Source organism: Diorhabda carinulata, chromosome 7 (assembly GCF_026250575.1).
Source record: "Diorhabda carinulata isolate Delta chromosome 7, icDioCari1.1, whole genome shotgun sequence".
Taxonomy (NCBI): domain Eukaryota; kingdom Metazoa; phylum Arthropoda; class Insecta; order Coleoptera; family Chrysomelidae; genus Diorhabda; species Diorhabda carinulata.
Genome location: NC_079466.1, coordinates 4,101,084 through 4,128,286, shown reverse-complemented (window position 1 = coordinate 4,128,286; position 27,203 = coordinate 4,101,084).

Below are 27,203 nucleotides of genomic sequence, written 5' to 3'. Positions count from 1 at the left end.
ACTAATCCAAAACTTAGTACAATCATTTTATTAATTATTACATAATCTATATAATTCCTGAAATTTTCATAAATGTGCCCGACATGCTACTAGTTTTTGATCTTTATTGATCTTTCATAACAATAAGCCGTACAAAACAATAGAAGAATGTTTGGATTGGTCCAAAGCACTGTATATTAAAGATAACAAAAGCATGAGATCTATATGTAATAGTATAAAAAATTTATTTTAATTTGTAGACATCAAAAATTCAACTTTAGGCTTTTCCTTATAGTAAGTCTAAGTTCTGTATTGTTAACAGTTAAGCTTAGTTGCAACTTGCAAGGTGCCGAGTGCAATTTATTGTGAATTCTAGTGTGATTGTGGAAAATTTGGGAGGGCCGCGTAAACGCCGAAGAATCGTCCCTTCAACATTTAATGGAAAATCAACAATATTCTATTGTTTTATTAACATAAAAACATTTATTATTTGGTGTTGGGAAATATACGATTTACAGAGTTATTAAAGAAGATAAATGTGGCATGTAGCTCCAGGAAAATAAAATTTAAAATAGAAAATTAATTGAATGGAAAAGTTCGAAAGAAATTACATATATTCTTTTTCGTACAGTAGACAAATTTCTTGTCACGGTTCAAGACATCGAAAGCAACGATATGGTAGTACGGAGGAGAAATTACCAATGGTTTATGAAAGAAATGAGAAATAAAAGAAGAAATATGTTTTATTTCGATGGAACATGAATTAATGAAGGACATCCACCAAATTAATTTGGGCAAGAGGAAACTGTTAAAAGTCAAAGACAGGCTTTTTCAAATAATTTATCTACTGACTTAAATCCACCAATGGGAAAGTGGCGCACACTCATGATAGTACACGCAGCTCCAACGCTTTTTTTAAAGGTGGTTTATTGACTTTTGTATTTACTCGTTCCGGTTCTAACAAAGCTGCAGAAAATCTTAGAATGATGATATGATTAAAAAAGAAGAGAAAATGTAGAATGCTGGACATTGTGAATATTGGTTGCAACAGCTGCAACATCTTCTGATTCCGATTATTATTTGGATTTGTAAGAAGTAGCTCTAGTTGGTGAGTTTTTATACCAAAATTATTCTTATATGAAAGTAAGATTGTTCAAAAACCAATGTTTAGACCCTTATACTTTTATAACATTTTAGAATAATTTGCCCTTTTTGAGCTGTTTGGAAGTTCTAATCAGGTTTATTAGGTGAAGATAAAAGTGTACACCCGATCTATTCATTATACTTATAGGAATCCTATTTCATACGTAAATACTCAAGATATAACTAAAGATATAACTAAATATTTTAACTGTTTACTAAAAGAATTTGCATTACGAATGCTTCATCTTTTAATTACTCTCTCATTTATATAAATAGACTATATAAACTGTTAATCATTGCGAAGTAAAATTGCAATCGATCTTTCAAAAAAATGTAGTACTAGTGAATATTTCTAAAATTAAAAAATAACGAAAATGAATATATGTAGAACGAGAGTAAAACGTGAAATCACTCTCATCTCCGAAATTGCATTTTAGTCCAGTGATTCCCTGAAAGCAATCACAGTGTTTACCATTTCTTAGAACCACACATCTTTAAAATGGCTTATTCTGCGGTGTTCGCATTATATCCCAATAGGCTCCTTATTTCACAGGGCAGCGCCATCAAATTGCAACTATAAATTAAACTAACTTCTCCCCGACGACTGGGACTACAATTCATCTGATACGTTTATCTCTTTTTACCCAAAGTAATACAACCGATGGCGAAACGGTGTCTTTGTCTCGCTGCGAAGTTAATTAAACTTTTGATCGTTTTCGTTTGCAATGAATGTTATTTGACTTTTGCGGTTTAAATCGTGTTATGTACCTGCAAAATTTCCGAAGGATGAAGCTCAAACGACGCGATATTAGTATAACCGCAGCATTAATTAACTATTAATACTTACTTCTTATTTAGATATGCGTTGTCAGTTATAAACGACTTAGCGAATATTAAAGGTATTTCAACTATTAATAACTACTTTCGACATATATGAATATTAATAATTTTCATTTAGCCTTTGAAATATTGGTTCCGGAAAGATAGAAATGTGGATAATAATGGCTTTACCTAATTTTTTGAATCAAGTACAGATTTTTCTCGTTTGTCCGATGCTTTTATTCTTTCCAGAAATTGAAATTTGTTGAGGTTATTGAAAAGGTGTTTTCTCATGAGATAATTCCAAACTTGTATTAAAATCTCTCTCCGCTCAGCCATTCTTTCAGGTTTATAAAAAAAAATCTGCGCACTTGTATACCACCATGTTTTGTCTTGGCGCAAATAAGCTTTTTGGAATAAATGCATTTCTAAATATTCATAGATTCAATAGCTTGTAAAACCTTCGCCATTGCTTACTTTCACAATGTACTCAAGATAGATTATAACTACGGATTTTTCTTGTTCCTTCAATTTTTTTTATACTTTCCAGAAAGTAAGATTTGTTGAGGTTATGTTTTTATTGCATTTTAGTAGATCTACGTTTCATTGTCAGTTCCGAAACAGCGTTAAAAGTACGGTTGAACATCTCTAAAAGCTCCTGCAAAGTTGTCACACAATTATCTTTGTGGTCGATTGTGAGTAAAAGCCGCATCTATGTATCTTGTGAAAAACGTTCTCATACCCAAGTGATTATTGAAGTTTTCTGAGCGATTTGAGATGCCTATGAAATCCACAATCTATGGATTTCCCAGCACCAGTGTAATTAGAGGTTTCAAAAGTCGATTATAGCTATTTCAACATTATCATAAGCCCATTTTTGGGATTTTCAAATTAGTCGGGGCATAGACGCTATCCTGGACACTATTCAAGAAAAAGTTTCTTAAACTTAGTAATTTCATTTGACAATCGAAAGCAGAGAAGAATAATACAACAGTAAAAAGAAAATCCCAACTTGCCAAATTTATCAATGGTTTACTTGGAACTTATTCTGGCCTCTGGAAATTCAATTCTTGGACCCATTATCATCCTTTTTAGTTGAATGTTATAGACGTCATGTGAAGAGATATATTTATTCACCATTACAGGAAACTTATTTTCTTCTGCATGAAATCCATTCAAGTTGGAAGATAGCTATATTAACTTTTTTTAGCTCTATGCGATGGTTATTAAAAACGTGAAGAGTCTACCTCTTCTTCCACTCAAAACTAGTGGATTTGCGAGTATCAGATTGTCATAAATAATCTTAACATATCTTGAGAACCTCTGAAGGTCAATAACCTATTGTAAGAACTCATGGCGTTAAACTGTACAGAGCTCAACTGCAGTGTTGCCCTGTCAGTTGAAAAATACGAAATTAAGAAAAAGCACGAGCTCGTAAAGCCGTCTTCGTACAGATATTCCATATTAAGTTTGTTATATTTATTATCGATATTATTGAAGATAGAAAGAAAAAACTTGAAAGCCATATCACATTGATTTGATGGTTCTTTGTAAGGTAAACAACACTAAATATTCATTCCCTGCATCGTTTATGGAATGTTTTATGTTAGTAATCAGTACATGAAACCGACTATTCCCTCGTTCAAAATTTATTTGTCCAATATATGGACAAGTACCTATATACTTCTCAACAGTTGTTTATTAATAATTCATAATTTCCATACTACAACAATACGGAAATCTACGTGCAAGAAAACAAACGTTATATGTTAGTATAATAATTATTGGTATAATCGTATCTCCTAGTTAGAAATATACTTATACTATTCAGTACTAACTTATGAAACTATATAAACTCCCTTTACAATGTATCATATCAAATATACATAAAATTCTCCTTATTAAAGATGCGATCTGAAAATTGGGTGTGGCAAACGATAATAAGCGTAATTAACTCTTCCGAAGAAGCTACACCTTTTAAAAGATTTACATCTTTAGGCCGAATCTATAAGCCTGTTATAGTACTGGGTGGATCGATACCCAGACACACGTAACTGTTAAAAATCAAACCAAATGAGTTCCAAATATCGCTTCATTATTGTGATATGAAAATAATTTTGTTAACATAAATTGTTCCACAACGGAATGATGGATATTAATTTGGAATTACACATTCTTCATAGACATTAGTCAGAAGAAAAAATCAATTTAATATAAGTATCATCTCATCCTAATTCGATCCATGAAAGCTAATGCGTTTATCTCAAAATTCAATAACCAAAGTGCACAAGTTACTACGTTAGAAGCAGTTCTGAATTCAAGGTTAGACCGAAAGCTAATGAATTTTAAGAAAGTTTTGGATTATACTGTACAAGATACAAGTGAGTTTTGTCACGAAAGAAATGAGAACATGATGAAAACTTGCAACAAACGCTTCACGTCAAATTTTTCAACCAACAAAATCATATTTTGTTTTGTATTTTATTGTATACATTTAATATATATAAACGAAAATTCAAGTTTTAAATTGAGATTTGTCTCACAAAAGAAAAGGAAATGAATTATAGAACAGTAGGTAATACTCTACTAAATCGTGGTTGCAGTATCCCTCAAGTTTCTTTTCCTCATCGCTATTTTCAGAGCAGCTGCAGGCTGTTTAGATACTATTAAAAGAAAAAACAGCAGACTCTTGAGTGCAATATTACATTGGAACATGAAATTGTTATCACTTAAAAATCTCCCAACAGCAAACGCGATTTGTTTTATTACACTCAAAATATAATTAGAGGATTATATTCTTGAGCGAAAATTATCATTTTAGAATATACTCACTAATATTGGAAGTGTAGCTTTACATCATTGACATAACAGTCTTCTATACATATCTAAGCATCGACAAAAAGAGGTTATCAATATCAATCTTATTTTAAGAAAACTTCAACTTCGTATATTACTTGAGTTATATAACTGACAAAAAGACTTCCCAGTTAGATAGAGTACTAAGATATTTAGAATATCGTCAACATAAGGCACTGCTTTCATACCCCAACAGTGTTGTAAATATCAGTTTTAAAAGCAATCCTTACAAGACATCGCTTTCTAGGACGGTATTTCGAGCTTATACGGCCGCCATGCGCATCAACACACTCGCGATTCGTAGATGAATGCAGTATTTCGCCATTATGTTTTCCAGTGTGTTGCAATTATTTTGCATCAGCTCAAACGTTGTTGGCAGTGGTCCGCAATCCAAATAAGCACTAGTGTAGACGGTATGTAACGAGTTTCAATGCGATTGTATTATGTACGCATAGTAACGGATCAATCTTTCTCTTCAAACTATTGGTTAGCCAATTGAATTTAAACGTTATACAAAATTTTTCATGAAATCCTTATGCATCAATTTTAAACAGTGCATTACAATATGATGTTAGTATAGGATCCATCTGTAATATTATTAAGAAGAATTCCTTTCACCCTTACTGACTTACATTAGTAGAAAATTCTGAAAAATCTGAAAGTGAAAAACTCTCATATTACAATTTATATCGTCATTTTTTGATTAAGCCACGTTGATATATTAAATGGTACAGTTAATCGCCTAGTAAGTAAATGACTTTGAACACAGATAGCTCTGAATGTTAAAGCTTGTGCAGGTACTATCCGCATCACTGGTATTTTTATAGAAGACAATTTCAAAGAAGAAATCAAACAGTTTCTTAACTAAGTATTACAGTTGGTAACAATTAAATTCAACGGGATTTTGTATCATCATACTTTAATGTTTCCATTCGAAATTTCTTGAATAAAGTTCAGAGGATATAAATTAGGGAAGCGGGTAAGTAATTGGCATAGTGAAGTGGGGCACCTTCTTCTTGTAGCCAAATATTATTGTTTGGGATATTGATATTGTCTGAAAATTTCTAATATTGAAGTTTTTTCAAATTTAATTGAAAAAACTTTCTTGGATTTGGAAATATCCGAGCCAACTCAAGTAAAATAATATTTTCCAATAAATCTAAATACGCCGGACCATTTAAGTTACCCTCAATGAAAAAGGGAACAATTATTTTGTCGCATATTAATCCAGCCCATACATTCAGTTTTTCGGGATATTGGGTGTAGCATATAACGAGGATTGTTACGTGACCAGTACGTTTCCATTAAGACAAAAAGTGGCCTCATCGTCAAACATAACATTTCTTAAAAAATTTGGATCGTTTTGATTGTAGCATTTTCCCATTATTAAGTCTGCAAACTCTTCACGTCTATAAAAATCGTCATCTGACAACCCTTGAACCAACGTTACTTTGTATAGATGGAAGTTTCTATCACGTAAAATTTTCATTTCGGATGTTTGCGAAATATCAAATTCTTTGGATATTTGTCTAGTACTCAAGTGTAGGACATCTTCTAGCAGGACACAAACATCCGAAGATTTGATTTCAGTTGATGCAGTTTTTCTGCACCCTGATTTGGATAAATATTCTACTGAACCAGTTTCGTTAAACTTTACACTAATTTACTGACAGTCGATATTGTTATGGGATTTCGGTTAGGATATAAATTATTAAAAATATTACAAGTTTCTAGTTGACTTCTACGCCTATCACCATATCCTAATAAGAAAAATAATAAGTTCACTATTTTTCCTGGAAAAGGAAAGATCTCACCATAATACGCCGTATCACAAGACCCTTATACACAAAAATTTATAAAAATCACACAAGCCTTTTCCGAGATAATTGAGGCATTCTAAACATAAAACTCACTCTGTACATGACTAGATTGTTGAATTTGTACATTTTTTAAAATATAAGTTTACATATCCTGACAGTTGTATACGTTTCCTTACTCAATTGAAATGTTTCTAAAATATCTAATTCATTTTCTTTGGTTTTAAAATAGCACAGTAAAATCTTAATTTACATGTACAAATACAGCATTTCAAATTTCTCTAGCCGAATTTACCTTACCAAAATTTTTCAAAGAGTTGAATTGGAAGAAGAGGCTCAATAGATTGGCCAGCTAGATGTCGCCATGTATCGCCTTTAGACTATTTTTGCGAAGGATATTTCAAATACATTATGCTTGAGAGATAAAATCAGAAATTGTTTAATTCCATATCAGCTTTTCATAGTAGATTTAAATACTATCAAATAGAAGAAAGAAAATAATTTGAGCAACTAATTGAACATCAGAATTCGTTGTGTCTCTTATTTCCTTAACAGGACAATAGATAAAGAATTATGAAAATTTGAAAATATCTATAGGGTTTACCATTTGAAAAAAAATTGTTTTTAGGTAATTTTGAATTAACATAATTCTTATCGACTTATACGGATGCCTAGTTAATCAAGTTATGTATATGTTATCGTTAAAATGCAGAATACGTTAATGTACAAATTAACTAGGTAATCTGCAGATTTTATGATTCCATCCATTGAATTGTGAGGTTTAAATTAAAAAGCTTATAAATATTTGCACTTTAACTAGTTAGTTTGTGTATTAACGAATCGTTAAATTGCAACTGAATGAAACACTTTTGTTTCCCCCTTCCGCTTCCCAAGCAAACTAAAAAAATATTTTAAAAAAAGTCATTTTTGAGGTAGTTTTTCCTAAGAAAATTAAATTTAGCATTATTATACATAAATTTTCCAAATTTTTAAAAAAATCCACTTGATACATCGGAAAAGAGATAATAATATTAATAGAAAAATTTATTGAATATTTTTCTTACCAAATTTAATCTCGCTGTAAAGGATGATATTTTTTCTATTTTGCGAAATGCTATAAGACATAATTTCTAAAATCTTAGACCTTAAATAGATAATGTATAGTTTTAAATAAATTTTCTGAACAATTTACGGTATTTCAATTAATAAATTTCAATATCTGACGGTTGCATAATTTTTCCATCATTTTTTCGAAAATTTATCAATAGAAATGCTTGCTGTGTGTTGCGAGTCGAGTGGGAGATACAATATATACATTATCAGCTGTTTATTGAAAATAAACTCGATATTGACTTCCAGGAACTTCGAAAATCTACTATTCAAAGTATATGAACATAAATATAAGATTTATAGAAAGTTATTCCAGATATTTCGATTAGAATATCAAAGTATATCGCTATGTCTCCATGATTTTGTTCTCGAAATTTAATCCTTTTATCAAACTACAGTCAGATTAAAGATACCTGAATTTTCCACATCAATAAATGATCTTCGTTCAATGCTAGCCCTGGTTCTTGAAAGATTTGATGATGGGCTCCACAAACTGTTTACTAAAAGTGAAAAGATTTCAATTCAACATAAGAACAGTTGATAACAAAAGATGATGTCAAGTCAAGCCAGCGCTTCAGGAATTGTGACTACAAATCTAAATGTGCGACTTTTGCACTAATAATTCTATATCGTTAAATTTTATAATTTTGTCAACTTCAGACTGACTTTGATCTTATGGATTTGATCTGTTATATTTTATCAGTTGAATAACATTTTTGTTGATTTTACATTACATAGGTATTCTGCAGATTGTCATGTTGATCTAAGAATAGAATCAATTTTTTCGCCCGTCGAACTGACTCAACCAAATAATCTGCAGCATACCTTGTTAATCTTCACACTAACTGGTATACGTAAATTAACGGTAACCTATATATTCGATTATTATATATCTTTTAATAGCGATTAACATATGAAACTTTTATCAAGAAATTCATCAAATTTTTTGTAATATTACGATGAAATCAGTAACTTCTAGTTTTTGGCTTCACTAGGTATATAAATCAAACGAAGTTAAAAAGAAATAATCATGGTTATTTTATGATGGTCCAAAGGTAATAAAAAAACTTATTTTTGATAGTAAATAACAGTTTAAATTTCAAAAATAATCCAATATTGTCAGTGTTGACATTGTAAATTTGTTATTTTCTTTCAAACAAGCAGGTATATAATTTCCACCGACGCTAAAAATGTACTTTGTGATTCGTGTCAAGAGTTCTTTGTGATTATTATTACTCTACGGGGTCGGTAAGGTTATATTACCAAGAAATAGTCCCTTCCAGCGCCAACAATTACCAGTTTTACTCAAAAAACATTTAACTAATTACATCTGCTTTCGCTTCGAGCTAACACGCAGATACTAATTTTTATATACGCTCTATATCGGGTAGATAGATAAAGAAATAACTGTTATTTGGAAAAGATGCTTTGAAATTCATGGTGTAATTTTTCAATTATCAAATTTAAATAAAATCACATAGATTTATTCGAGTTACGATTTACTGTCCCCTGTATTAATAATCTATTAAAAACATATATACAGATTCGAGCATATATCCATTCAATATTCAATAAAACACCGCCTTCTACAATAAACTGGCAATTGTAGGCGTAATGCATCGTATCTATTGTTTGTATGTCCAGGAAGAGGACAAGTTCAACACGGAGTATGTGAAATTTTGTACCAAACTGGAAATCGATCGATATAACTATTTAATATGATGATACTAAATGTCACTGATTAGTAAATGATCCATGCCATGCTAACGCCATTTAACACGTTGACTGCCAAACCAATTTTCACAAGTCGATAATATGTGGGCTTTTTGAAAAAACTGAATTGGCAGTCAACGTGTTAATTTAGTTTGTTGCTGGCAGTGTAACAGTAATTTTATTTTTCTATGATTTCCATTTTCTGGATTTATAACCTAAATTAGATTTTGTTTTGTTCATTATTAAATAGTTTTTCAGTTGTTTTCGAAGTAATTTCAGTACGGTAAGGTGTTATCTACCACTTTATAAGTTTTAAGAGACATTTTATAACAAAAACAAATAAACATTAAAGAGCGGCTTTATCAACTAATGTTAGATACTCTAATGTCTAAATAAGCGATGTTCAATGTGGGAGCGTTATTGATTAGCACAAAAGGCAGCCAGGGTGGATTGGGCAAAATTTGTTTCAGAAAAATTGTAGGAAGCAGTCGATGGTTTGATGTTTTTAAGGGAAACTGCCTCCTACAATAATTCAACTCTCAAGCAGTATTGGGAAAAAAGTGTGGCTGCGTTCGTCTCGAAAAACTGCAGTTGTATGAAGAAAATTGTAATGGAAAATTAAAGAACGGTGACAAATGACTGGTATATGAGAAAATGAGAGTTTTCGATGAAATTAAAAAAAACGGCGTTCAAAATTAGATTTGCTTAAGATTGACATTTAGACAATGATCATGGTCACATTGTTACAAGAATATCGACATTTTTGCCGAGCAGAAATTCAAATTATTACCCCATTCGGTTTATTTTCAAAATCTGGCTCAAATTGACCGTTTTATTATCTGCCGTTAAGGAAAGCCTACAGTTAAAAATGACTATTTTTTGAAAAATTTTCAACCTAATCTCTTAGTCTAAGAATTTTTATCCTTTTGTTGATAAATTTCTTTAATTTTAGGGCTCTTTTAATGGAAAATTTGTTTTTAAACAAATAATAATTTTAACGTCTTAAGCCGCGTTTACACCGGAGTTAATAACACGAGTTTTTAACAAAAAGTTATTAACTTAACTGAATCGCCAAAAAATTTCTCTTAACAAAAGTTAATAACTCGTGTTTTCAACAGAAAATTCCATGTTACAAGATTTATGTTATCCATCCAGAGTCGGTGAAGATCAAAGGAAATGTGTTATGTTTTAAACAAATGTTAATAACAAAAGTTAATGGCCTCTTTTAGAGTGTTAACTTTTGTTAACAACAGGTTCCTCTCTTCCCCGCAACCCCTAGACTAACTAGGTCGATAAAAAAGTTTCCGCGTTATTCATAACATATTCATAACATTATTCATAATGACGGTTTTGAAAATTATGTTTTTGCATGTTTCAAACTATTATGCAAAACGACAGTTTGATGCATTATGCAAAGTGACAGTACTTTCATTTTCATATTCTGGTATGTAATTACTTACCTTTACATTTTCTTTGAAGCAATCAATCAAACCATCTAGTACTTGTGGAACCATCAATGAAATTGTAGATTTTGATATTTTAAATAAATATCCTGAACTTGAAAACGAGTCCCCTGTAGCTAAAAACCGCAAAGTGACCGCAAGTCTTTCTTTCACTGGAATGGCTTTTCTGTAGTTGGTGTCCTTTTACCCAATTCTGTACCCCAATTGTCCGATCAACCACTCAACATCACAGCTGGTCATGCGGAGGAAATTCTTGATGCTTCCGTCGCACCTTAGCTCGCCTGAAAGAGGGTCACGATCGTCTTCTTGCAGATCATTCAACATATCACTCCCTCTGTACACAGTCCTTGCTCTGAGGGACGGTTTCACCCAGTATCTCCTACGTCTCCTTTGAGCAGCGGTAGCCAAAACAACGCACGCAGCTGCAGCGAGAACCACGTCATCCTCTCGCACCATTGTCTCACCTAGAACTGCTGGCTGTGTATGAGCGTTGATAATGGCGGAGTTTTTAACTTTTGTTGATAACAAAACTAGCAACCAAAAGAAAATGTTATTAACATATGTTAATGACTTTTGTTATTAACATCAGTTAATAACAAAAATGTTAGAAACTTGTGTTATTAACTCCGGTGTAAACGCGGCTTTAACCTATCCAGTTTCAAAATATAATTTGACGATGAAATTTTGTATAATTATATTAATCAATAGATTATCCACAATCTGAATATCGTTTCTAGCACGTTCCCCGTATATCTTGTATCTGACTGACTAATATTATTATACTGGCATTATCTCTGTTTTTGTACCTAAGCATTCAGGTTGTGGGCCACATACTCCCCAGACAATAGTTTAGCATGCTCCATTATCGATAATTAAAGATCTTCAGACTGTTTTCAAGGTCTACATGATTCATTCGGTGTTAATCCTGTATATTATCACATTTTGTTCACACTATTAGTTTCTCCATATCACTGTAACACTGTATATGAAAAATTCATCACTAAGTTAAGATGGCGAAGCTGTATACTCTAGTTATCTGCCGCTAATGTTGATCATAGATCAAGTGATACTGTATCTCCTGGACCATGGACAGCCGTAAACGAAAGTTATTGCAGCTACGATATTCCAAGCAGAAGCAGCAATGATTCAATCATCATTTCGATATTTCGAGTTGTAAATGACTAGATTTTGAAGAAATACAGAATTGTAGGGTTAAGTTACGTAAAAGCATTCCTATAGCTTCATTAAGAATTTCCCTAAAATCGTGAGATGTTTAAAGAACTTTGACTAAAGGATCTTGATTTCTCAATTTGTCTGATTGGATATCCATTTTCAATAACATAAAATATTTATACAACTTTTTTGTTTTATTCATGAAAATAATTCCAGTTTAATTATCTTCATTTGCTAATGATATTAGGCAACATGTAGTGAACTCAAATTTCTTTCAATAATATCTAAGAAAATATTTCTATTATTTGTCCTTACCAACCCGAATCTAAGTCTTTGTCTGTCTCCACAGAATTTAGTACCCGAAAATAAACCGACGACCTTCATTCCAATTGCGAATATTTTGTCTATTGTAAAAAAAGATATAACAAAAACTTTCTGAGAAGTTCCGAAAGGCTTCTTTAACCCATTACAATCGTTTTATTGCTCTCCGTTCAACGCAGTTTTTTACATGTAAGCAGATTTTTTTAGAAAAAAATTGACCTTGTTTAAGGTCTATGGTGCATTCCAAGAATTCGTTCCATAAACGTAGGTATTATATGTTCAACAGGTAATAATATTTGAAATTAGCACACAAGTATACATTTTAAGGTACATTTACATCTTAGTTTGTGTTAGAGTTATTTATGTTAACTTAAATGGTCAATGTCTGAAATACATGTATCGGTGTCCGGTAATATGTGTCTATATATCTTTACGTTTAATGTAAACACTACAGCTTCTGCAAATTCCTACCCCCCTAAAATAAAAAATTGCATTAGCGAGTTATTTTCGGAAAAGTTACGATAAAAAAAAATAGAATTGCATTAACGAACCATAAGATATCAAAAAAATACATGAAAAAGGGAATTTTTAGAAATGGTTCACATTCATAAAAACGAAAAAGCTATAAATTTAATTCATTACCGCTATATATTCGAGCTGTGGGAACCATAGAAAAAATTAATTTTTTTCTTATTGGAACAAAGTTCAAAGTTGATTATAACCTTATTTTGATATTCATGGTGAAGGTGATCTATAGATCAATATGAATAAGCAAATTGTCAGTGTCGATATCATATTTTGATAAAGTCGAAGTCCTCGGAAATTAACTGAATTTGATTTGAAGTTTTCTCAAAGGAAATAATGTATGACATAGCAATTGTGTTAATGCTACACATATAGATTTTTAAGCGATCGTTTTTATTATCAATTATCTACTATGAATAGAGAAGAAACAGAGAAGACACCGGATGAAATGTTACAACATGCTTGTATAATATTTTTCCTCGCAAGTTAAATGCTATTTACACCTCTAGTTACGTAATATGCTATTACGCATGCAACGTGTTATTTATATTTTACAATAAGCGATAAGCTTCCCAACAGTTTTAAACAAACCTTACTTTGATGAAATTTTCAATTAAAAAAAATTGAATATCAATATAAAGTTGAAAATACAATTCAATAGACTATGGTAAGTATTGGATAGCTAGATTGGGTGAGGATGAACCACACTACAAAACACCAACAAAAAACTCATTGACATCGCGTCATGTTTTATCTCTCTTGTGGGACAAAATGATCCTCGCCCATTTTGCCACTACTCACAGATCCAGGATAGCTAATTTCAGCACTACATCACTGTTTGTAAGTTTGTTTTAACAAGAGACACAAAACACTGCGAGATGTTCACAATAGTTTTACTTTTGGATACCAAATTTTAAAAGTATATTTCCGAATCTTTTATCTAGACTGGTTAATTCCAATAACACGCCCAAATGGAATAATTGTGGATTTGAATACAAACCAACTTTTTTCTGCTTTGTGTACTACATGAATCATTTATTTGTGATGAAAATTTTTGACCGAAAGCAGAATGATGAGTGATTTCGATTCATCCGACTATTTTCAAATGACAAATTTTACATCTGATTATGAGGACGTCCTGGAAGAACGAGTTGGGCTTAAAACTGAAAGTAATTTATCAAACAAAGGAAAAATCATTCTTATCCAGAATTGCGTGGTTCATGAATTTAAGAAAATCAGTTGGGGCATTCGATATCTTCAAATGATATCGAATTAACAATGTGAAAATTATTTAAATGATATAAAGCAAGTTATATGAAAATCATAGAAGAGGAAAGACCTAGACTTGGGCCAAGTATGTACAAATCTGCCCCTAGTTTGGAAGCCGTTATTGGCCCATACTTGGTGGGACTAAGGGATGATAACAATGTCCTTCGCTTGGTTTGCAAGCCTGGACTAGGCCTGGTTGCCTAGATAAACCAAAGATAGGTCTGCAACCCTGGGCCAGGCTGATTGCTTATAAAAACAGATATTTAATATATTGTTAATAAGATAAATAGTTTTATGACAAATTTCTGTTAATGTACTCTACTAATTAATGTACATAAAAATATTAGTTAAATAATTAAATATATAAACAATGATACTATTTTTTATTATTCTATTTTTTTGTGTCTTTTATGCATAGAAGAATTTTATTCATAAAAAATAATCCCTCCTAGATGGGCTTTTTAGGTGTTTAAGAACTAACGAAAACCTAGGTATAAGCTCATCAACATTTCTTTATCAGTAATTGTTAAAACATCTCTCTGTGATCACAAAGAATATGATGAATTGGAATAACCAATAATAAAATTGATTATAAGATTTGGCAACAATGAAACTTCTATAGATTTCCATTTTTAAAGTTATTATATAAATAATTGCATAGATGAAAATATTATTTTTATTAATAATTATATAAATCTATTGTTGTTCTCATAGGAAGCTTATCATCTTATTCTCCTTTCTACGGATACTATCGTTTGTCTTTTAAAGTGTATCTCATATTGTTTTTCCAAGTTTCATCTATCCATTTCTTTTCTGGTCTCCCCTTAGATTATTAATAATTTTTGTCGTGAATCTTTATGTCTTTATTCTTATAATTATTATGTCTACAGTAATTCAGCTTTTTCTCTTTTTTTATATGGTGTTATTAGTTTTTGTAACTTTGATAATATGTACGTTCTATATGTCTTACTAAGCTTCTTTCTTTATTCTTCTCAGATAGTTTATTTCCATTGCATCAATTTCTCCCTCATCTTTTCTCATTTCAAGTCAAGATAGAAATTTACATTTATTATTCTTTAGTTTATAGATTCATTCAATAACAAAAAATATTTCAACTTTTTAAAAATGAGCGACTGCCTATGGGTTTCTGCCTTGACGATCGGTCAATATTTTGACCTTAAAAGGGCTATTTACAATTTTATGGACAAGGTTATGGGAGTTATGTGTAATGTTTTACAATTGTAGGGGTAAAAAGCACCGTATCAATCCAAACAGTTCGCATGTTTGTCAGTTTAAAATTAACTGCTGTGAGGTATAACCAATTCAAAACTCGTAGATAAAATCAAAAGAATCTATCGAACTATTCAAACGAATGTAGAATTTTCATTTAATTGACAGTGTAGAATCTCTAATAAGTCTCTAGGATCTGTGCTGTGAAAAGATTGTGCGTTGAAATTATAATTATTTCTTTTGTAATGAAGTGATGTGAGTGGTATGTGTAAAAATATAAAAGTTCAACCAATGCTTTTGTAAGTAGATTTGATTTGATAGTTTCTCAATTTATCACAAATCGTCATCTGTAGACCAGGGATTTGCAAACTATGTTTATCTACGTTACCAAATTAGAAAAATGAAGTTGCAAAAAAGAAATAAATTGACAGAAAATTTAGTGGACATTAAATGTAATATTAATAATTATCAATATCAATTAAGTACCAATGATTATTTGGAAAGAAAACATTGAATTGCAAAGTAAAGAAAATAATTCATTTTCATGGATGAAACTTGATGACTATCATAACAATTTAGCTAAATCTGGTTCATTAATGGTGATTTGAAGCAATTAAACTGTGTTCGTTGTTTTTTAAACAGTGTCTTAACTCCGTCAAAATGTAATGATAATGTAAAAGGGGTCAGCTATTTTCGCCAATGCAGAATAATCTGTTTCAATGTTGCGCTGCAAACATACTTCGACTGCCTGCATCGAGCGCACGGGGTTCGAGCGCACAGATTATATAGGAGGGTGTATCTAGCGCACATTTGAAGGTATAAAGACAGTTCCTTCAATCCCTGTATTCAGCTTGAAATATTTAATACCGTAAATAAAAGAAGAAAAATTATAAAAGAGTTAACAACATAGTCGCTGACCTAACCTAACCTAACAATTTTTTCTATAATTTCTTGGTCAATATTATATATAGGTATTGAACATTTGCTCATTTTGGAAAATCTTAGATGTTGCTGATGGTTTTTCGTTTTGTCTTAATGATAGTAATTATTCAAAAGTTCGTATGTTTACCCATCTCTAGGACTCACTTCGGCAGATCCAATTTTCTTGTGGGCTCGTCGAACGATCTTTTGGTTCCGACACAGGAAGTGTGCGCTAGATGCATGAAATGTTTTCTAAATGTGCCTGTGCGCTCGATGCACGTGCGCTTCTCGCACCCCACCACATATTTGTGCTTGAACTTTTGAATTTTTCAGATAAGAGCTTGGGCTGCAAATAGAGGGGTATATACATTAACCGCAAAAACAATTTTCTTTTATGTAGACCTCTAGAAAACCGATTTCTATATCTTTGAGAATCCCTGCTGTAGGCAAACTTTAATTGTTTACAAATCCAAATAAGTGTTTTCGGAGTGGAATTGTGATAAAATTAAACACCAAAATGAACTAACTCTAATATATTTCGAGCTTTTGTATACTCATGTATTTATCATCTGGGAATCTACAACCAAGTTATAACTTGAGATGGTACAATTGTCTCTTCATTTCCGACATCTACCACACTTTTTATCTCTTTTTGGATTGTGTTTTTATGATAATTTCTGTATAAAATATAAATAATTTTCGTGATCTTTTGAATGAATTATACTTACCTATTTGAAATTACCTCATATACATCTTATACTTAAATTTTATGCTACTATTCTGGCTGGTCTACTTGTAACACCAGTTTCTTTATTAGAAATTATTTTATAAGAGAAGTCATATTTTAAATGTACTACAATGATTTCAAATATTTTATTAACTATATAATTAATTTATATAGGTATTTATATAAACAAATGGAAGATAATTTCTTTATAAAAATTTATATTGAACGCTTATTTGGTAGTCATCGATGTGAAATTAATTCCAGAAACATGAAATGAAAACAAAAAGTGATGGAATGTGTCTGTTAGTTTTGAAAAACCGGTTCTATTAGTCTTAATGGTGACAAGATAGTATATATAAATGGTGGGCTGTAGAGCCATTTCGAAGATTGAGTGAAAAGAAATTCGTGGTTCGTCAATTGAAACATAGGAATTGCTGCAAAAAAATACACTTATCGATTTGAAAACTATTTCCTTTAACTTGGAAATTCCTTTTAAATAATATCACAAAATGGTTGCAAGATTATGGATTTTTGATAAACTTGAAATAATAGAATTTTTTAATGCTGAGTGCGTCGTTGTGTAATTGCATGAGTGTAAGCAAATTAAGCAAATAAATTGTCTCTAGTTACTGTCGCTTTGTAAGTTTGTTTGAATCTACTATTACTACTAATAAGTTGGGATGGATTTTGATTATAATGAAGAACAGAAAATAAACCCGAGATGATGTTTTTGATATAATATTCACGCATGAAGCTGGAGAAATTTGTAAAAAATATGACTCTAAAACGGAAGTATCATACGTCTACTAATATCAAAATATATTTTAGATATAAATATAAACACCTTCAAACACTATGATTAATACTATTAATATAAGAACAAAATTTGCTTAAACGCTCAAACATTAAATCATTTACGAGGTACAGAATTGTCGAGACATGTTCACTACCCCTAACAATTAAACTGTGTGTTTCGTTCATGTTGTTATCATCTTCATAGACTGAGCTAACTAGAGTATGGCTCGAATCTTGGAATAACAGTGTTGAATACACAATTTTTAAATTCATATTATTCAAAAATAATACCCATATATAAAAGTTGGGATGAATCATTTTAATTATCGAATATAAAACTTCTTGGCATAACTTTAATCCAAAATACTTTTAAGGTTTTTAAGAAGTGTGTGAAAAAATTGAAATGATGAATGATCAACGACCGATGGCTGACAAGTGGACACATAATATCGATTAACAATTTCCATTAAAATATTGAATATTTTTGAAACAAAATGATTACCTAATCTAAGAATTTACGGACGTGCTCAATTTCAAAGGAATAATAAATATACGAGGTCGGGCTATTACATAATGATACTTCACATGAAGAAGCTTAGGAGATAAACGAATGTAGCGTTGGATAGGGTTTACTATTCTAATACGAAGCATTTTTTTTGTAAAGGTTGGAAACGGAAAAACAATAAAGTAGATATAGTAGATACGGCAGAGATCTTCCAATACGTCAGTACCAATATTCATCTAAATCAAATTCAAAAGGTCGTCCTTTTACGAATTGGTAATTAAAAAAGAAAGTTTTTTAAATACTTTTATTTTATATAAGTATATGGTTAACATCAATATATTTAGCAAAACTCTTTTGATAAAAATATCGATATACCTACTGGTTGAATAAGTTACAAAATCCGAAATTAGTATTAACCATGCTTGCTTATTACTGGAGAGGTGATTGTTTGCAGGATGACTAAGATTTTATATAAGTAGGTACATATTTATGTAATTCAGAAAAGTAATATAGTATTTATTCTCTCAACTAGGTGTTCTCGTAAATAAATTAAAATTATACTTTATAAACTGATTTATATTAGGAGCGTTACTAGACTCATATTCGTATAACGTTGACTAAGATTGTGGAATTGCAGCAAAAAAACTGTAGACTTCATCCGATTCGGAATCGGAGCTGCGCCTTCGCCAGTATCTGCTCTTACTGGTTCAAATTTTGTTCTCGAGTGAACCAGTCTTCAATTATTGTTTCGGCGTGCTATTATCCCAAACATTTGCACTACACTTTTCCAATGCATCTTTTCACAAGTCCCTTTCATCACCATATCTGTCTTTACCAATATACTTATTTACTTAATATATGTCTTGAAGTGCTTCTAAATAAGTTCAATGGCATTGAATTCGCAAAGGTTGGTTGGTAGCTTTAAGACTTCATGACCATGTTTTCAGAACAATTGACATCATTGACATACATTTTCTTTTTTATAAGTAATCTCGTTATATAATGAACGTACTTCGAAAATCTAGAATTTTAGTAGACTCTCAATTATTAATTCTTTATAGAATTACTAATAAACTCCCATTTAACAAAAGGCTTATTAAATCGAATGTGTGAATACGGACGACGTGATTTCAATAATTCATTGAATAACTTTTTTTTTCTGTTGTTTGGAATTAACATTAGAATAGAAAGAATTTATAATTTGTTGTGTTTGTGTACGTTTTTTAAGTATCTGGTTGTAAGGAATATGAAAATAATTCTCTAGAGATCGGTATATGCGCATAATAAGCCCCTGTTGACTATGTTAACATGAATCCTTTTTCTAAATTGGGCGTCAGTCATTCTAGTCATAACTACTCTAGTATTTCCCTGCAAAAGATACGAATTCTTTATCAGGCCCACTCCACCAGAAAACTAAACTCAAAACATAAGTAATTCCTATTTAAGACATTCGTATCCAAATCAAGTAAGCTTCAGTACTTTACTAGTTGTCATTACGTTATCACAAATCATTTCAGGATGTTTTCCTGACCTCGAATACATTTAAAGGAGTATTAGAACAATTCAAGAGGCAAAGATGTTATAGGAGAATCAGAAACACCTATTCAAGTCAGTGCCGCCTCGTGGTAAAATTGCTGTGTTCTTCAACGTTCCCAAAAATCTTTGCCAAATATCTGAGCTGAGTACCATGTATTACCTACATCTTTACAATAATTTGCTTTTCCATTTTTATTGGTTTTACAAAAATTCCGCAATTTTCACTAATGTCCTGACAACAAACTGCCATTTGCAGTGACTTACCCATGTTGTAATACTCCCACATTCCTGATATAATGTTTTTTGCGGTGTAGAACATACTATTTCTTATAAATTAGATCTATCCCACTTCCTACTTGGTTCGCAAATTTTGTAATCAATTTGTCTGTTTCGGATATAAACTTTTTTTACTGGAAAGACTCTGGCAGAATAATGATATATTGAAGTAGAAATACCTGATTATAGTAGAGAATTCATTCAATTTGAAACAAAAATTGTTGCATACTGAACACACTGTTTACACTACCACTACACCGACACTCAAAATTACACTGTCGGATACGCGTTTCGATGAGCAAGTTATCGTCTTCAGAGACTTAAGGTAAACTATTTACCTACAGTCTCTGCCCCTATGTACAAGGTGTCCCATAAGTTCTTTGAAAGTTAAATTTTGAATAAAATGCACACTGCGTGCAGGAATGGGGGGAGCACGAGTACTAGCATGAAGCGTTTCATACAACCGAAGGGTAAGTTTTACCGCAACAAATTCTGCCCTAGTGTTCAAACGACTAGGTTTGGGATTGGGTTAAGTTCAATGAGACAAGTTCTACGAAGACTAAACATCGACAAGGTCGACCAAGCACATCACGAACGCGGAATCAAATGACGTAGTGGAGTCAGTTCGTGAACGTTAAATATACCAACGTTGCAACAATTTCAAAGTAAAATAAGTAATATCTCCCATGTATACCGCAATTAAAAGACACTGATGCTACCAGTAGAATAAGTTTGAACCAACGGCCGTGTCAACAGGCAGAAACGTCACTGTTGGAGTTGAGGACGCCCATTAAGTAAACATCAAAGACACTTAGATTGTTCTAAAGTCACAAATGGGGCGGGTATGTCAGCGCATGACATAATTTTTTGAGAATGAAAATGGTCGCGCGGTTACAGGTGTGTCAGGTTCAAAATATAATTTTACTTTTATGTAGATTACTACACAATAAAACAATCCAACTTTTTATTTAAAACCACAAATTATTTTTGGCATATAGGTATATCTTAAGTAAGTAAATTTTCTTGTATAACTTTTTCTTCGACTTGATTAGTTGTTTGTATAATAATATTTTATAAATGCTGACCTATTTACTCGGCAAATATTCACCTTATAACGCTTTGCGCTGGACTTAGTGTAGCGAACTTCTCCAGTAAATCTCGCTAATGTTTTAGACCGTCGGGACTATAATTTGTGTTATGGAAAGAGCACTCAGAATATGGTCTTATTTTCTGGATGAATAAAATCATACCGCAACTGTGTGAATCGGAAGGTAGATTATTCAACCGATCGATCGACTTAACTGCTGCCGTTTGATGGTATTTTGTTTGCAGCTGTTCATTAAGATAATAAAAATAAATTTTCATTTGAATGACCAATAGAAAATGTTGGATAAATTTATATTATTATTATTCAAATTATGTAATAACAAAATTTTCGTTTTTAATTTTTGAGCGACACTGCAGTGGATATTCACCAGTGTGATAAACAAAATGCATTATCTAATAACAACTATATGATATTGGACACTTTTTCTATTTGAGTAAACAAAATTAGAGATTATTCTCACAATTTTCAAAAGAACTCTATGATTTTCTCGTATAGTTAATATACTATATATATGTCAGAACCTGTAATTAATTTAATGGAATGTTATCCTTTCACGAGTCCATATATCCGACGATAAAATTCCCATAAAGTAATAAAAAAACGTATCAAGTCAATTTAAGATAGATATAAACTCATAAGCTTTTCAACTGCATCAATGTATATAATTCTGAATAAATATTTCGATCAAGTTTTAAAAGCGATTGATACAGTTTGTTGGTGATGATGAGGATTTATTTTTTTTAACAGAAATTCCAAATAATTCGTTATATATTGTTCTTTAAATAATTCGCTCACGCACAATATAACAAGATGTGAACTTTTGGAGCCGTTTCTGTAACAATTCTCTAAATTCCAGCGCCAAATATTTATTAGACCAAAACTCAAAAGGCAGGAAAGACTTGCATGTAATAGTTATTATACGATGATTATAAGCGTTGTTTGTCCAAAGATTATTTTATGATTTTTCAGTTAACTGTGCACAAAAGCAAGAAAAAAATAAGTTTGCTGTTGTGATAGTTATAATGATAACTTAATTAAAGTCAATACATTCAAAATTACCGCGGAAATAAATATATATTTTATGTTTGTATGGAGATGAGAACCAAAAAACCACGTCCGAGTTCAAGACGTAGAGGTAAAAATGCAAAACCTATCGAATACTCTGCCTTTGAATCTTCTTCTGTTCCAATTGTAACCAGTGCCTGAACCACCGAAAAAATAATCGCGAAGAAGTAGCTTATCTTATTTTACCTAGACCAGAACAACCAATATTCCAGCGAAATTTGCTTGATGATGGTCCGGATTTTTTTTAGAAATGAAGATGGGCAGTATTTATTGAGAGCTCTACAAGAAACTTAAAATCTGACTTATAACACAACAGAAATAGGGAGCCGATATACAAATTATGCATGGGATAACACCATAGCATGAGGTTGTACTGTACTGTAAGAGCAGAAGCAGAAGTGACTGAAAATAAAACGCTCAAAAGTACCTACGTATTTTCATCTCCATGAGCAGCAACAGACGAAAGTAGATTGGGTCGTTAAAACAATTTTTCAAAAAATTTTGTGAATTTTTCAGAGTTTTTGGATACATGAAAAGCTTTTTCCAGAGTCAACAAAAGCAAAAGTTTATATAAACAACTCCGCAAAATACCTATGGGAAAAGTGGTTTATTTGGACGGCTTAAACTAATGTTTCAGTGGGAACAACAATTAAAATTCAGGCACCGTTATAGAGCCCACTTAAGCTAGTACTTATTTGCTCTACTTAATAATATGGTTTTGTTATGCCTGAATCTTGCAACGCACTAGGTCCTAAGATAGGGCCCGATGAAGTCAAAATAACAAGGTACCAGAGCAATATATTCTTTGTTCTAATTAGTAGTATGGTTTCCGTTAATATGGTCTGATTTTTGGTTAAAAAGGTGTGCTGATACGTCAGATTAATATTTCAATTTACTTGGACCCTAAAATTATTGTAATTATCCATTTGCTGCAATATTCATACATTATATGTCTTGATACAATAAATGAATGTTTATATAGATGTAACTCCTCTAATCAGATCCAATTTAAGCGTCACTCTTAAACAAGTATTTTCCAAAAATGTGTCTCAATATCCACGTATGCAAAGTAAAACATCAAAGTCAATCTCCTTCAAAGTATTGCCCTTGGCTAGCAATGCACTTATCCCAACGTTGATTTAATTCCAGGAAGGATTCTTTATCTCGGAACGGCCTTCTCATTGTCACGAAAACGTTTCCATTTTTAGCATATTTCTCATTTTGACAGATAAAAGTGGCAGGATACTAAATGGTGAGGCGAATGAGGTCGTACAAGTAGATTTTGTTTTTCGCGATAACTTCCTTTAAAAATAGGCAATGATTCTAATTTAGCATTGCTTTGTATTCCGAATTTTTTTCGGCGTAGTAGTAGTCTTGATTTTGGTATTTCTCTTAAATTTTCACAAAACAAAGCTCAATATCAAGACCGACTAATTGTTGCAAGATCAATAGACACCCTCTGCAAAATTTAAGCAGGTACGGGGCTAATCCTGCCGACTTTGGCGTCTTGCAGATAAATTGAACATCGATAGAAATTATTTGCTATTTCATATAATTCAAATAATTAAGTTTTACTCAACTTACTCGACCAAATTGAATACATAGTAAAGCAATTAGATGAAAAATCTAATCGAATCAAGGTGGATGAAAACATATTCTGGTATTTTATAACGGCCCGGGCTAAATGTCTTGAGATTTAAAAGAAGAGCAGCTGGATTTACTGCACCACTTTAATTTTTGGATCCATAGCACAAAGCTGAGACATTTTATGTTAAACCAAGCTATAAGATATTTTAGTGTGGTAGAGGCTGTTGCGAGACTATAGCATAATATATAATTATAATACAAAATAATTAGTTTAGTAATAATAAATTTTTTTCATAAGAATTGATATGAACTAATAACAAACCTTATTGTGTAATGTAATTCAATTTTTGTTTTATTTTTCATATAAATAATTTGTTTATTAAACAGATAGATTGGATTGTCTACAATAAAGTATAATAATTAGTAATATGTAATTGCAAGTACAAAACTAAGTCCTAGACTATGTGGGCAATACGCAATACGGATAAAACTTTTAGTACCATATATGCGCAAATATATCGCTGATTAAATCCTTGTATAGTATTTGATCATATTTAACTACAAATTGATAGCGTTTATCGGAATGTTCGACATTCGCATCGGTACGAGTAGTGACTAGATCGATTTCTACTGATACATTACTTCTCTCAGTCAAACATTCGTATTGTAGAGTTGAACTTTTCTTCATATACCAACTTCAATTTGGTAAGGATTTCCGAGAGTTTTTCGCACTCATTTTCACTCCACCTTTAAAACAGTTGATTTAGAAAAATATCGACAAAATAAAATCCGAACCAATAGGCAGATGCAATGTTGCAAATTCCAGAGTGATTATATTACCTAAACTAATGATCATACCTCGTATACGAGTATATATCGCATACTTGTAAACTTTAATCTCAAAATAAATCAGATTTGTTACGTATAGGAAGCTGAAACATTCGATGAAATCTTCCTTATCAGATATCTGTGGCCTATAACCAAAGCCGTAAATAAAATAGCTCCTTTACATGTATAATGTTAAAGGTCACTAAGAAAGGAAAATAATCTTCAATCTGTTCGTGATAACTGAGACATAAGGAATAGCATCACGAATTTAGGTACCGGGTCTGTGGGTTTAGGTTTATATTTTTTAGATTCTTACAGTACAGAATTCATAGCGAGTTTTTGGTGTATACTACTGCGACATTGTCACGTCTACTTTGTGTAAAAGTCTTATACTTCTTAGATATTGATTATCGCAGTGACTGTTTGACAGCATCTGTTTGACAGAATCTACATGAGTTGATTCTTATGTCAATTTTAAAATTATATTGAGCTTCCAATGACTTGTTAACAGTTTTGTTGTATCTTTATCATGTCCGCCGTGAATTTTGGCGATTTTTATAATTGAAACTGTTTCTCATGTTTTTAAACTGGAGAATTCTCCCATCTCAATCTAGAGATGTAGTGCACCCATATTTTTTGTACGTTCAACTAATGCATTCTGTAGCTTGTTCACCTACTACGGTCACGGTCACGGTTTAAAGTGAACACATAATAGCTCCAGTAATAGCTTATAGTGAACCTCTACTGGATCGAACTGCTTGGTTGTGTGTGAAGACAGTAATTTAAGGACACCTTCACGGCCAGCCACAAACCATGGGTTTAAAACGGTCAGAGATGGAGGGTTTCAGCTGACAGGGGCTGAATCCATAACTGGAGATAACTTCCCTAAGTCTTTTCGAAGATTTCCCCACACCAAAAAAAGGTTAGGATAGGTTAGTCAAATAAAATAACAGAATAATAATTTGTCAAACAGGTCTCTCATAGATATAAAATGTGATCTTTCCTTTTGTTTTTTCAAGTGTTTTTTTTTTCTGAAATACATTGTAAATATATATTTCGTTTTTGTTTCATTCATTCAGCAGTTTTGTAAACGGCAGGTAAATACAAGGTGTTTCTAAATTCGTGCGACAAAATTCAGGAGATGATTGCTCGTATGAAATTGAGTCCTACAACAAAATCATCTCAGCGCACCCCTTCCGAGATATCACCCTTAAAATGTGGTGGAGTTATTATTTTTTTCTTCTAATATTGTAGTAACCATTCCGCTATTTTTGTGGCACTTGCCAAGGGCTTACTAAGAGTATTTTCTTAATATTCCTGTGACATTATACAGGAGTAAATTAGCTATAATTTATATCAAAACTTTCTAGATGAAGTTTCATGAAATAAAATTATAACTCAATATCATTGGTTTATTTAAAAATATTTTTTATTCTTGATTCTTTTCTCAAAACCAATAGCTAAGAGAAAAAAAAATAAACACAGGAGAGATGAGGAAGTTTTTTTATAGGAAACACTCATCTTAATTTCATATGAGCATGAATTTCATGAATTTAGAAAAACCTTGCATAATTATTTTTGGCAGCATTTTTCTAGAATTAAAATTTACAAAGAACTATTTCTTGTTTAACAATAATGCAAACATGTCGTTGGATTTGGTGATTTAAAGAGAACCTGGGCTAGTATTTTACATTTCTATAAGTATGTATACTATGATTAAGAGGATAACCGCTGCCAAACATCATAAATAATCTTACCCATTTTAGGTATTTTCGTAAAAGTATTATTGCTCAACTTGCTTGTGCCAAACTTCTTAATTTTTCAGGCGAAAATAACTTACAATCAAGAGAATTTTCCAAATTAAGTGTTATAGTTTATTTTAGAAAGGTATAGAGCAATAAAATGGGATATTCCGTCCATAGTATCCTAACATGAAATTAACGATTTTGAAATATAAATTCATATATAAGGTAAAGTAATTTTTAATAGAATTTTTCGTTAGTAAAAATCAATGTTATCCAAATACATATGCGCCATCATTATCTTTCAGGTAGTTCGTCTGTGATTTACTATAAAAAATGGCTTTTCAACATTTCCGTTATGGTCTAATTTTGTCCATCAGAAAATTTTGCAAAGATCGAAACAAATGAAAGACGGGAAAATATTTGGACTAAATGATAAATCGTCCAGTGAAACTTCTTAAACAAATTCAGACATCAAAGATTCGAGTGACTTGACACTGAGGGAGATTTTATTGACCAACGTCGGAATATTCTTTTGAATTTTCTCCATTATTCCGATCAATTGTTGTAATACTAAATACACTATTTAACCAGGTTACAGAATTTCGTAGATCATAATTCCCTTATACCACCAAACACATGGTATCGGATATCGGATCGTCAATCTTGGCGTTGCAGTCCTTTGTGAAAGTAAA